The 13549-nt window shown below is 34.3% G+C and overlaps 2 long non-coding RNA genes across 3 annotated transcripts; both read left to right on the top strand.

Annotated features, from left to right (window-relative positions):
* The first annotated feature begins 619 nt into the window (after window positions 1-619).
* On the top strand, window positions 620-1915 carry LOC116195001. Its single transcript, XR_004154560.1, has 2 exons — window positions 620-779; window positions 1357-1915. It is a non-coding gene; the product is annotated as an uncharacterized LOC116195001 (long non-coding RNA).
* A 6055-nt stretch (window positions 1916-7970) lies between these two features.
* Window positions 7971-9846, top strand: LOC116197854. Of its 2 annotated transcripts, none has more exons than XR_004155107.1 (3): window positions 7971-8527; window positions 8727-9252; window positions 9340-9846. It is a non-coding gene; the product is annotated as an uncharacterized LOC116197854 (long non-coding RNA). The 2 variants fall into 2 exon arrangements; XR_004155106.1 differs by having other exon boundaries at window positions 7971-8515.
* Window positions 9847-13549: the final 3703 nt, after the last annotated feature.

Here is a 13549-nt window from a genome sequence, read left to right on the forward strand (position 1 = left end):
TATTTACCCTTTTTTTCATCCCGCCAAAAAATGCATTGCAGTTTTGCCAATATATGAAACGACGAAGTCGCTGAACTCCCACTCAAAGACGAGCTCCGTAATTTTCAGGGAAAGTGCGAAAAGCTTGAAAAAATTGGGCGATGGTTGACTCTCTTTCTAAGAGCAGAGCAGGGGAAGAAGGAGCCTTCTTTCCTCCTAGTCAGAAAGGAGAGTCTGATTATGTCTATATTTTCATGATTTCCACGGAGTCTCCATTGTGGTCCTGTCGGATAGGACCACAACGTGAATGGAGGCGACGTAGCAATAATGAAAGAATCATTAATAGTGGGAAAGAATCGATCTTGACCGACAGATTTCAAATACAACTTGGCCCTCTCCCTTTTTTCAGGTCATTCTCGCAACTGGGATGGATTTGACAATTTTCTTTTCTCGTTATTTATTATAATTCTCTTTGGATTTTCTCCCAAAGAGAAACAGTACCGCCTTCTCCCAAAGTATAATATAATTTAAATTATATTATAGATACATATATATATATATATATATATATATATAGAACGTCCCTGTCCTCTGTCGCCCTATAAATACCGAGGGATCTTTCCCCACTTTCTTCAATCCACAACTCTCTCTCTCCCCCCTGTCCCCCTCCCTCTCCTTCTCTCCCTGGTTTTATTCCTTTTTAAGGTTTCACTCTGCTCTGTTCTTTGTCTAAGCAGAAGAAATGGGAAATGGTGGGACAACCCAGAAGAACCCGACGGCGAGGCTTCCCCCGAAGAGAGGTCAGATCAAAGTTAAGATCTTCAACCTCATCGTGGAGACTCTTGTCTCTTTCTGTTCCTCCTCAATGGCCGCCCTCAGAGAGGCCGCCGCTGCGCTCTGCGTCCCCATTCCCGGAAAAGTGGCTTCTGCCGATTCAGAATTCCCCGAAAACATACAGAGCATAGTGTAGAGCATATAAATGGAGCTTAATTTCTTCTTCATCAATTCGCCCAGTTTGTTTGTCCGTCCGTTTTACATATTGTTAGAAGAAATTAGTTAAGTTGAAGTTCTGTGGAACTAGTCAAGTGAGACGTACTTCAATGGAGACTGGATATATAGGAAGAGAGAGAGGAATATTAATTGGATACAAATAACAGTGCCGATATAGAAGGATGAGAGAAGAGTCAGAGGAGAGTGGGAGGACTTGACTAGAGATCGAGGGAGAAGAATCTGTCAGTTGTGTATTTTATTTTTGTTCAGAAGTTGTCTTTTGTCTCACAAGTAAAATATGGGTTTTTTTTTTTTTTTTTTTTCTAGCATGATACTCACAGCTCTTCTTTGAGAAGCTCATCGCTCTCTGTTCCTCTCCGATGGCAGCTCCGGCTCGGATGGAGACCTCAGCTCGCAGTCACAGCTCCAAAGTTGGCTCTTTCTCTGCATTCCAGAACAAATAGCAATAGGACCATCTCGAAATGGGGGCTGGTCTTGAACCTTTTAGTTGCTTATGTTACTGGAAAATTTGCCTGTAGACTTAAAACCAGTGTGTCTTTTCTCGTTCGATGTCTCTCTTCGTGTCGAATTATTAGCAGATTCTATATTGTTAAATCGCCAACGAAATGTAAATAAACAGAAGATTCTTGGCTACGGCGGCGGCCGGGTGGAGAATGTCCATTTGATCGATTGAATCAGCAGCAGGGGAGATTGCAGAGAAGCATGAAGGACAAAACAGGAGTAGGGAGGGAAGGAGAAGGATGTCTGTGTCTTTTGCGATGTCATTGTTTTGGGTTAGAATTTGTACTTTTGTCCTCTGTCGGTATTTTAGTAAAGCCCTATGAAGCACATGGGAGGAGAAGGAGAAGTGTCCCCCCCCTATAGATGTTATCTTTTTGCACCATTGCACAAAAGAAAATTATATTGGAGGTCAATTTTCAAACGAGAAAAATATTAGAATCATAGGCACTACAAAATAAGAGGATTAAAAGGAAAGGATCCAAGGTAAGAATACTTATCAAAGGATAATTAAAACGATATGAATTTGATTTTCAGCAGTCGAATATTCTTAATTATATCCTTTCGTCCTCGTTTCTCCTTTTTCCTGCCAGTTCATGGATTTCCTTAAAAAAATGTAAAAATACTACATGATGTGCTTACAAGTCCTTATAATTTTAAAAGTTTTACGGGCATCTATTGAAATCCCTAGATATTATGTAAATTAGAACTCATGCCATTATGAGTGACATTTTGAATTGGGGGATGTTTTAAATGGATTATTAAGAGGTACGTCTATATTTGTCTGGTTTTATTTCTTTTTATTAAAGATAACAACCTGAAAAATGATATTTGCCAATGATTTACCCACATGCCTGGTGGCTTCTCTTATCCCTTCTGATACCCTCAATGACAGTGTATCAACTTCTTGTGTCATAACTCACAACGTTAAACAGTATCTACCGACCATAGGATTGCAAAACTTTCTTTATTTTCCTCGTAGCATTCATGCCATTCGACTTCTTTTCTTGGAAAAATGGATGTTCTAACTCCCACAACTGCAGCACGCACGGCAAACTTTTTAAAGAAAAATAATTTTTTTTTTAAAAAAAAAAGCTAGCGAAAGCTAACTATTTATGGATTTTGACAGGCCTCAACAAATGAACGCGCATCTAAACAGTCTCATAATTGTTATCCTAATGAAGGGAGTAGAGATAATAAAGCAAGAAATTTCCCATTATTAGTTTTAGAAAATTTGCAAACTAAAATTATGAAAGAAAATTAAATAAACATGCAAGCTGTACTAAGAATGTTGGCTATAAAATTATGATTGAACTACTTAAAATTATTTGTGCAACTCTATTGAAAGTTATTTTTGGAAATTAATTGTTGAGAACTTTTGTTTTCAATAAGCACTTTTATAATATGATTATTATTATAAATGTACGTAATATAAAAATATATGAACAGAAACCCGTGTAACGCACATGATTGAAATAAGTTATTGCATTTATAACCTCGTTATGTATTTTGACAGCTTATCTTGGTTTTGTACGGTTGCTAAATACTATTAGGCTATGTTTGGTTGTCGAGTTAGGGATAAGGATGGGGATTGAATGAGAGGGGATTTGAAATGCTAATAAGGATATAAAATATCCTAATCATATATTTGAGGTATACCAAGATTTAGGATTGAAAAGTAGACAAACAGAGCCGACAGTAGGGAGGGATTGTAAAGAAGGATTTGATGAGAGAGGGACAAGAATTCGTCAGTTGTGTGTTATTTTTTGCTCTGCATTTGTTTTTTGTCGAACTATTAAAATATGATTTTTTCTAGCATGAAACAGTGGTGACCGGCAAATGGTTCAGATGATTCAATAGCTCTTTCCTTTAAGCAAGATTATTATTTCAAGTTCAAGTTTTATAGATAAATAAAGTAACAATTTCCGAAACTTGGGTATGGCCCGGACGTGATTGTCAACACTCGTGAGTCTTATAGCTAACTCTTACGACCGCAGCAAAAATACAAAAGTTGTCCCCAAACAAAACTAATTATTTATGGTTTTTCACTTATTAGTGGCCAAATTACCGAATGAATATGCAACTCATAGTCGTTTCACAGAAAATTATGAAGAATAAAAAAAAAATGATCTCACAATTGTTAAATAGTCCATTTCACGTCCTAAAGGTAAGGCAAGCTGATTCGCATGATGATAATTAACATAACGAAATTTCTTCTGTTCATATTAATAAAGTACTACCAGCCATATACAGAAAAAATATATTTGATCTACAAAAAAAAAGTACAATCACAAGTACACATTGCGAAACATTCCGAGTTAATATTCACTATCTCTTGCATTTTTTGAGGGATTACCGAGGGAATTTTACCGAGGGACACATTTCTCCGGGAAATGCTTGATTTTTAGTAGTGGTAGACGAAAGAAAGTCCTCAAAAGATTCTAGCGCATGGAAGCCGGGAATCTTTATGTTTACAAGACAACTACAGTTGAGTAGCTAATGAATAGTTTTTTGGACCTAATTTTGGACATTAATCTCTCCTTCCACCAATATATATCCACTTCATTTAGTTTTTTCATGGAATAAAAAAGATCGTCAATTTTAATTTAGCCATGTAAATACAATATGTATCACAATTTTCATAGTGTAGCCCTGACGTATTATTGCCACTCTATGAATTTCATGGAAACTATTAAAACATCCCGGCCGATGAATAATCTCCAAACGAAACAAAAGGTTTGGAACCAATTTAGTTATGGACTTCTGTGAAGGAAAAAGTCCTTTTCAAGGTCCCCAAATGAAAAAGAATGATAAAAGGTTTTCATTTTTTATTATCATAACTTTTGGTGAAATAATCGAAGGATTTTCCTTTAAATCCTTTAGCCGAGTTCACTTCTTAATTTGTTTTTACGGGAAAAAAAATCATTTTTTCTTTTGCTGCCCATGGTAAACGTTTTTAAATTTTAGATTTTTTTTTTTCATTTTTGGATAACTTCTAAATATTCTATTGAAATTAAAAGTTATTATTAGATAATAAATATTTATAGTTAATTAATATAATAGTTTACTTGAAATTAAAGAATATTATTAGGTAATGTGTAGTTATAAATAATAAATATTAAGTTCAAGTATATATAATTATTTTAATTTTTCAAATACACTTATCGTAATATGAATATGAAAATTTTATTTGTTTTTTATGTAATTGAAACTTTATTACTATCATCTAAATTATATTGGAGAAAATAACTAAATTTTCACTATGCTCCAAAATATTAATTTTTATATTTAACTTAATTAGTTAATTAGAATTCTACGCGACCAAAAGGTTGGTGAATGGGAGATGCACAATTATTTTTTTTAGTATATATTGCAAAAACTAATGAATCCTTTAGTTCATGGGGCAAAATTACTGTTGAACTTCTCAGACTATCATTTTGGTTCAAATAGTTCTAAAATCGTAATTGAAAGTTAACAACGTTAAATTGATTCACATGGCACATCTTAATTGGTCGAATAATATTTTTAATTTTTAAAACTTTCAAAAAATAGAAAAACAAAAACATTAAAAAACAAAAAAAAGAGAGGGGGGAGAGGAGTCCCGTCGGTGGATCGATTTAACAATAAGAAGGTGCTACACAAACCGATTTAACGCCGTTAATCGATTATTTTATTTTCTTTTTCGGTTCAAACCAACTTTTTTTTTTCAATATGAACGATGGTATCCGAAAGTCTAATTAAACTAACTCCTAGTATGAATTTTCTGCATTCACAAAGGCTCGAACCTGAGATCTTACTCAAGCGGAACAAGTGTCGAACCGCTTGAACCAACTCTTATTTGGCTACACCATTTGTTCTCATCTCCTACTTTTAATCATCATTGACGGCAAGAAATTCTCGCTCACCGTGTGTTTTCATCCTTTTCTCTTCTCCATTTCTAAGACTTTCTCCTCCTCTCCTCCTAATTTGTCCTTAACATTTTCTTGGACGGATGAATAAAATTCGAAAGAATTTTGGTCTCTCATTTACTCATGGAAGAGTCTCTAAAAAGATTTGACTAAAGGCCGAGTAAAGTTTCTTCCATGACTAAGCCCAAAAAAAAAAACTTTCATGTAAGTGGGACGGTGACAATGGGAAAATTATTGGGTGAAGTTTCAGAAAAAAGATTGGAAATCAAGGCATGAAATTTTCAAAATATGTTTGATTACAGAAAACTTTTTAACTCTACTTAACTCTACTCCACTTTAACTCTACTTATTTTCAATTCAATAATACAATTATTACTTTTTCATTTTTTCATCAATTTTTTTAACTATTTCATTCAATTTTTAATACTAAATTCTCTCAACTATTCATTACTTTTTATACAATTCAACAACACAATCATTATTTTCTCTCAATTATTCATTATTTTCTCTCAATTATTCATTATTTTTCATAATTTTTCTTATAATTCAATAAAATAATCATTACAAATTAATTAAAATCAAAATTCAACTCTATTCAATTCTAAAACCAAATACAAACTACAACCCCAGCTTATGATACTCGTTCAAATTCAACCTTTCTGACATGGGCCTGGGGTAATAGGCCCATAAGCTCACGATTATTTACATCTATAACAAGCCGGCCCACATTAAAGACAATAAGCAAGCTCATGGAGGCAAGCACTTGAAAGGGTATGAACGGTTACCCGAGAAAGGAGGATTCAAATTTCTTCCCAACGATTACCACACTGATATAAAAAGGAGGATACAATTTCATGGATCAGGGAACAACTTCAATCACACCCCCTTTCTTGAATTGATTTCATTTGCGTCCTTCGATTATAGTCTCAAAATGCACCGACAATCGATACCTATAACTTCTATTGCCTCTTCGTCCTCACACAAACTCTCGATTCGGTCACTCAAAAACCCCAACTTCTCCTTCAAAGCCCCAGTTCTCTTCAAAGTGAGTGGAGAGATATAAAAGATCAAATCCTACGTTCTACCTTCAAAAATCTACCCCCAAGTTTAATCAAAGATGAAAATCTATTATAAAATATAAAAGTTGACGAGAACTATTTAAATATTCTCATGTAATGATTGATTGTCTTCTCGACTTTTTGGAATATTTAATTCTTCGTGATAGGTTCATGTATTTGTTCATTCTTTTCCCTTGATACTTCATAAGTAGAATCTCTTTAAAGATGGAAAATTTCTTGAATATATTATTGATTATAAGAAAATTTATAATTTAAAAGATTTTTTTAATAAATTCATATTTTTTGTGAGATATGTGATCGAAACTCGATAAATAAGTATTTTTACATACTTGTGTGCTGATACTTGAGTGTGTTTGTTTCAACTTAATTACATAAGTGCTTAAAAGTTAATTACCAATTAGTTATAAGGGAAAGTGAATGAAAGAAATAGAGAAAGATGATAGATGATAATCTAAATTACTTAATCATTAAGCACATAATCATTTAATGAAATAAGTAGAAAATTTTAACTTAATAAAATAAATCATTTTTCACTTGTTTTTTTCTCATCATAAAATTTTTCTCATCTTTATCCTTCTTTCCCACCTCCTACACATTTCATCATTTAACTTATTAAATACTTAACTTTTAAGTACTTAATTTATCAAACACCACCTTAACTTTAATTTAAGATTAAACCAATGGAGTTGATCAGAAGATGCACGGGCGCCCCTAAAGATGTGAAAATGCGTTTCTTGTCTTCTTGGGTATGATGCAGGAGAGGAGCAGCATATTTAAGCTTCAATCCATCTTATGAAGATGCCATGTGTCAGATTTTAATAGCATGGGCCCACACAATGTTACCACTTACAACTCAACACGGATTAACGGAAAATTTAAAAATAAAAAATAAAAACTGATATCTAACTTAAATTAATTTAAGAGATTCGGTACTTATTTCTCTTAAATTAAATTTTAATTTCGAGTATTATGAATGAAAAAATTATTATCAGGAGAGTTTTATCCTTTTAGTATGTTGATCGGGCTGGAACTAAATTAGCCGGTAAACTTCCTAATACTAAAGTATACACCAAAAAAATTAACATAGATTAAATAAAAAATTAAGGGTGATTCTAGCATGAAACGCTAATTTGTATTCCATGTTAAAATATTAATTTAAACTATTAGATTCCGTCAACTTTTAATCACATCCGTCCATTATTTATATATTTTGACCATAATATTTCTAGTCCTTCATATACTATACCACAATTTTTGAATCGTCCCGCCACACGTACCAATCGCATTTCGCTACGTCACCAATAATTGCCACGTAACCCACGAGCACCACGTCCACAATTATCCTTACACGTGTACCAATCACCGTATGGCACGTCACCCATGAATGAACCGACTTAATAAACCGGTTTAGTTAGCCAACCGTGTGACTCGGTTCATTAATCCGCTTTACCAATTAAATTTCAGAAAATTTAAATAGGAACCAACAATCGAAAAAATTTAAATAGAAATCGGAAAAAAAAAACTGCTGCAAACTGCGAACAGAGGAGAGGAGGGAGGGGGCGGTGGTGGATGCCCCGACGCCGGCCACCACCTCCCAGACTTGGTTGCCAACGACCTCATCTGGGCGGTGGTGGCCGGAGTTGGGGCCACCATCTCTCGGATCTCCCCCACTCTCTCAAGAAATGATCCACAAGAAAGGCGGGGAGCCCCTATCAGAGAAAGCCATTGCGCGCTAGAAGCAGCTTCCGTGGCGCTTCTAATCTGGATCTCAGTAGCTGATACATCACCTCTGAATCTGTTTCCACTATTGCTTGTATCCGGCCTTCTCTTCTTGCTATCTCCATACCTTCCCTTATGGCTAAACTCCGGTCTCTGGGGCCTCAACTGTGGTCTCTACGGCCCCAACTCCGACCTCTAGGGCCTCAATTCTGATCTCCACGACCTCAATTGTGGTCTCTACAGCTCAACTCCGGTCTCTGGGGCCTCAACTGTGGTCTCAACTGCGGCCTCATCTGGAGAATTATAAGCTTCCAATATATGGTCTAGCCTCTGGTATCTAGTTCCATGTTATCATCAATGGAAATTTGAAAATGAACATATTGCTCATTGTACTTGGTTTGCCTTAACAGTTGATCACTGAATTGGATTCGCACTTTTCCTCCAATTCATTCTCTGTTTGTTTGCTGCTGAATTCATTTGCTTGTTCATTCATTTTCATTTGTTGTTGATTTGCATTTTTTAATTCTTGCAGGTGGTCCACGTTTTAATATATAGATAGGTAGAGGAGACCGGAGGGGCTATGTGTTGCGAGCCTTCCAACTTCCAATGGCATTGGAGATGCCACTGGCCAATTTGATCAACGCGGTAGCAAATGAAAATTATCCAGTGGATTCTTGGAGGATCTTCATTCTTGTCGACTGCAACTCTTGCCCTGCTGTTGCTCCTTTGTCATTTTTGCCCTATCAGAGGAAACATCATCTCCTGTAATGAAATGCGTCGTTCATTTTCAAAATGCATCGAGGACAGGAGCTCGCAAGAAGTTCATCAAATCCATAGTGAGTTCAATTTGGGTGCAGATTACAGAATTTGGAATATTCATCGCATGATCTCCTGTCCTCCTATTGATCTTGAACGCTGACGGAGACACACCTTTGATATTCCCCTAATCATAAGCATATGGCAATACATCTGGATAATTTTATCGCTGCTTATGGCTAGGCTGTGGGGTAGAAAAGTAATCCTCGCCACCTCGGTGACCTTGATTTGCAGTGATACAGGTATAACAGGTATTATGAGTTCATAGCATAAAGATTCAGTCCCAAGGGTTGATAATTAACGTGATTTTATTTTAAACTTTTTTGCAGATAGCTATAGGAAACCTAATGGTGGCAAATTTGGAGCCTAATGCAGGATTCTATACTCTGGTGGGTGTCGCAATTCTCGTGTGTATTGGTGCATTTTAGATAGGGTCTGGCCTACAGGTGACATCGAGCCCGAAGACGAATGGATGTTGGCCGCGATAACTTGCGTTGAAGCCACTGGCTTTTTTACGCAAATTATTTTGGTCATGCTGCCCAACTCTTAATGTGCCTGCGAGGAAGCTGGCTTTTTCACATACTAGCAGTAGCAGCTAGTCCGACTTGGTTTATGTAGTTATACGCGGTAGGATGAGGAGTGAGAGGTATATCCACTATGTTCTATGGTTCGTGGGAAGACTGGATCACTATTTGTTTCTTTTTAGATTACAGATTGTTTGCTTGGTTTCAGAGAGTTTCAAATGGAGCATATGCACTATGTTTTACGGTTTATGGAAAGACTGGATCACTTTGATTGGATGTTTTTAGATTACTGATTGTTTGCTTGGGATCAAAGACTTGCACCTGTTGATTATTGCAATAATTCCCCATTGTACTCGCATCTTTTTCATTAACATAGTATTACCATCTTAAGTAGTGCCTGTTGACACACGGACGTGGTTTTTAGGCTCGTTGCTGGGACCCTCGTTGGATGGGAGTCGCTACTAACCGGTTAAAGGTCGGCTAGGAACCTAGATCACCTACGTGGAATATGATACTAACCACCTAGGACTTTTTGGAGTGGCAACTATTATTTTATTTTATTTTTCTGAAATTTCAAATATTTTTTTTCTTGATAGTAATTGTATTATTCAAGTTGTTGGCTCATTATTTCCTTTTCTATTCGACTAAGGATATGTTAATGAATAATTTTTATTTTATAGAAACTTGATCCAAAATATAGAACCCCATCGTTTCCTTACAATTATTTTTAAATAATCCAATTATATGTTTTATTTTAGATATTTATTTATTTATTTTATAAAAAACTTTAGTTTTGATCCTTTTTATTTTAAATATATATGTTATAGAATAAAATAACTTGATTTCATAATTTACAACTATGTACTTTGAATTTTAGTTTAGATATTTATTTCTAATTACGATTTATTTAATCAAGGAAATCAATTAAATAAAAAGTAAACGAAATGCCTTGCTTGCAAGGAGGAAGAAGAATGATAAATTTATATATAACGCATTAGCTGGAGCAAGATTTACTGTTGGTTCGAACTAACATATAATCGGCCTACTATTTTTCTGCTCAGCATATTAGTTTTGAGCAAATACCAGTATAAGGTTGAACAAATGTTTTAAAAGAAAGAGTTTATCATGTATTGATCAACAACAGTTTGAACTGAACATATACTAGGGACCATAAGATATCGTGAAAAGATATATTGGCGCAAATAAAAAAAATATCTTGCTTGCGAGGAGGAAGAAGAATTATAATATTCTATACAAAACACATTAGTTAGACCGAGAATTACTATTGGCTCGCACTAGCATATAATCGTCATATTATTTCTTTGTTGGACATATTAGTTTTAGCAAATAACAGTTTCGGGTGGAAAATATTTATAAAATGAAAAAGTTTATCTAATTTTGATCAATAACAGTTCAAACTAACTTAACATGTATTGGGGACCGCAGAATATCATAAAAAGATATACCGATGCAAAGTGACAACTTGTAAACAACGATTATGATCTTTTTTGCATAGGGAACAGATTTTGAGTTGGCAGGGCGGCTTACTCAGACGAATTCGTATGAGTTGGTTCTTTAATTGTATACGATCACACTGTATCATAATAGTAGAGTCAGCATGGAACTTATGAAATTCCGTTTAGATTTTGCAGGATGAGGTGTTGAAGCAAGTCTAGGAGATTGGACTCTACAAGCACAATATTTATTTTACAATATTAAAATATTTATTTCACAATTTATAAAATGTTTTACAATAATGATAATATTAAATTTATCTATTTTAACATTTTTATATTTGTATTATTTTTTACTTTTTATTGTATATTGTTAGGAGATCAACATTATAATTTTATTTATTACTAATGTTATAAAAATTTACTTTTTTCCACCCTTTATTTTATTTATATATTTTATTTTATAAAAGAATAACTTCTTTTAAAGTTATCGTATATTTTATAATATAAAATTATTTTTCATTTTCATCAGTATTCAATTATCTCTCTATTTTATTTTAGATACTTATTATAATTACGAGTTATTTAATTAAAAAAATCAATCATATAAAATAATAAATGCGCGTGGGGCTGAAGAACTAACATATTAATTTATCGAGAAAATGTCAGTCGAAGTAAAAATAATAGTTGGTTTGCACTAATATAAATAAAATCATCATATTATTTTTCTACAAAACATGTCAGTTTAAGCAAATTCTAATTTTAGGTAGAATCAAATCTTTGAAATTTTATCTTCCGATGACAATAAGAGTGCAAAATGACTTAACATACACTACTCATCAAGGATTATGATGAAAAGATGCGTAATAGACAAAGCGTCACAACAATATACAACGGTTTGGATAGGTTCTTTTTTATTTTGATAATTATGACGTATATAAATAAACATATTTGTCCAAGATAATGTTGTCAACATCTCATATTGCTCTTACATAAAGTAAAACAAAACATAAAGAATAAAATGGGGGGCAATTACAAAAAAAGACCCAAATTTTGTAAAAAGTCTCAATTTTGTCATAAATTTTGTTTTGTAACAAAAAAAACCATAAGTTTTCTAAAATGTCTAAAAAATGACCTCCGTTATAACTTCCGTCAATTTTTGCCTACGTGTGACCTACGTGAACTGTTAAAGGGACCCACCAGCCTACGTGTGACCTACGTGGACTGTTAAAGGGACCCACCATCAACGGCAAAAATTGACGGAAGTTATAACGGAGGTCATTTTTTAGACATTTTAGAAAACTTATGGTTTTTTCTGTTACAAAACAAAATTTAGGACAAAATTGAGACATTTTACAAAATTTGAGTTTTTTTTTGGTAATTTACCCTAAAATGGGTCAAAATAGTTTCGCACAAGAAAGTAATTCGAGCAAATTGTACAATTAATCACAACCAATTACTGTCAGAAGCGTATGTTGAATTGATTTTAGAGCGATCATTTACTCTAACAGGTTTAGCAAAAAGAACAGATCAAAATGATTATTTATTTTTGAGACTTTGTGTTTGCATCTTTTCACTATAATTCATGATGTATAATATATGTAAGTCAGGTTCACCATATGATCATTACTAGATAAAATTTTCGCTTTGAATAATGGTTCCACCTAAAATTGTAATTCGCTCAAACTAGTACGTTTTGTAGAATAATATATTGTTTTTGTATTAGCACGGACCAACTATAATTGATGCTCGAACTAATATTTTCTCGATAAGTTAAAATGTTTTCTTTTTTCAGTAGGAGTTAATACGTTTGTTCTTCAGCCCCACGAGCATTTAATAATTAATTTTCTTCTTTCGAGTTGTCTCCTCCTTCAGAGCTTGTAACTTTGCTCTTCTTCTCCCTGTTCCTCTCCTTCTTCTTCTGGCGCTTCAGCCGCTTCTTCGCTGCTCGGTCCTCCGCTGCTTTAAGCCTCTCCTCCCTGCTCCGAGTAAATTAAGCCATTTCTTTCCTCTTCCAGTAGTCCGCATCCATCCTCACGAGCGCGAGCCTGTCTTGTTCTTTCATTCTCATCTGCCAATGGCCCGATGCTGTAAAACGCAAAGTAGATTGCATTACTAGTGATAAAGGATAAGAAGAGAAAACCACAGTTGATGATAAATCATAAACCGATAGGCAGAAACCCAATAAATCCGACAATATTACAAGACAGTAGAAGAACAGCAGAAGTAATCAGTCCGAGATTTTGGTAATCTGGAAAGACCCGTCTTGTAGTATGAAGAACAAGTGCGAATAACATAGTATCATATCCTCTAAAGAAAACCAATACCGTCATACCAGTTTTTAGATAGCCCTGTACAAGTTATTTTCGTAAGTAAGCTAAAGATCGAGAGAATCAAATCTATTAGATTCCATTTACCTTGAGTCTTTGTCTCTAGCATATCAATGAATCACCCTTTGTTACATTTTGCCTAACACTATAGGAATGACCATGTTTCACAGCTCTGTCCAATGGCCTTCTGAAGGTTACCAGTACAATAGAAAGCAGAGGACATAATGAGAA

This window comes from Punica granatum, chromosome 2, assembly GCF_007655135.1.
Source record: "Punica granatum isolate Tunisia-2019 chromosome 2, ASM765513v2, whole genome shotgun sequence".
NCBI classification, from domain to species: domain Eukaryota; kingdom Viridiplantae; phylum Streptophyta; class Magnoliopsida; order Myrtales; family Lythraceae; genus Punica; species Punica granatum.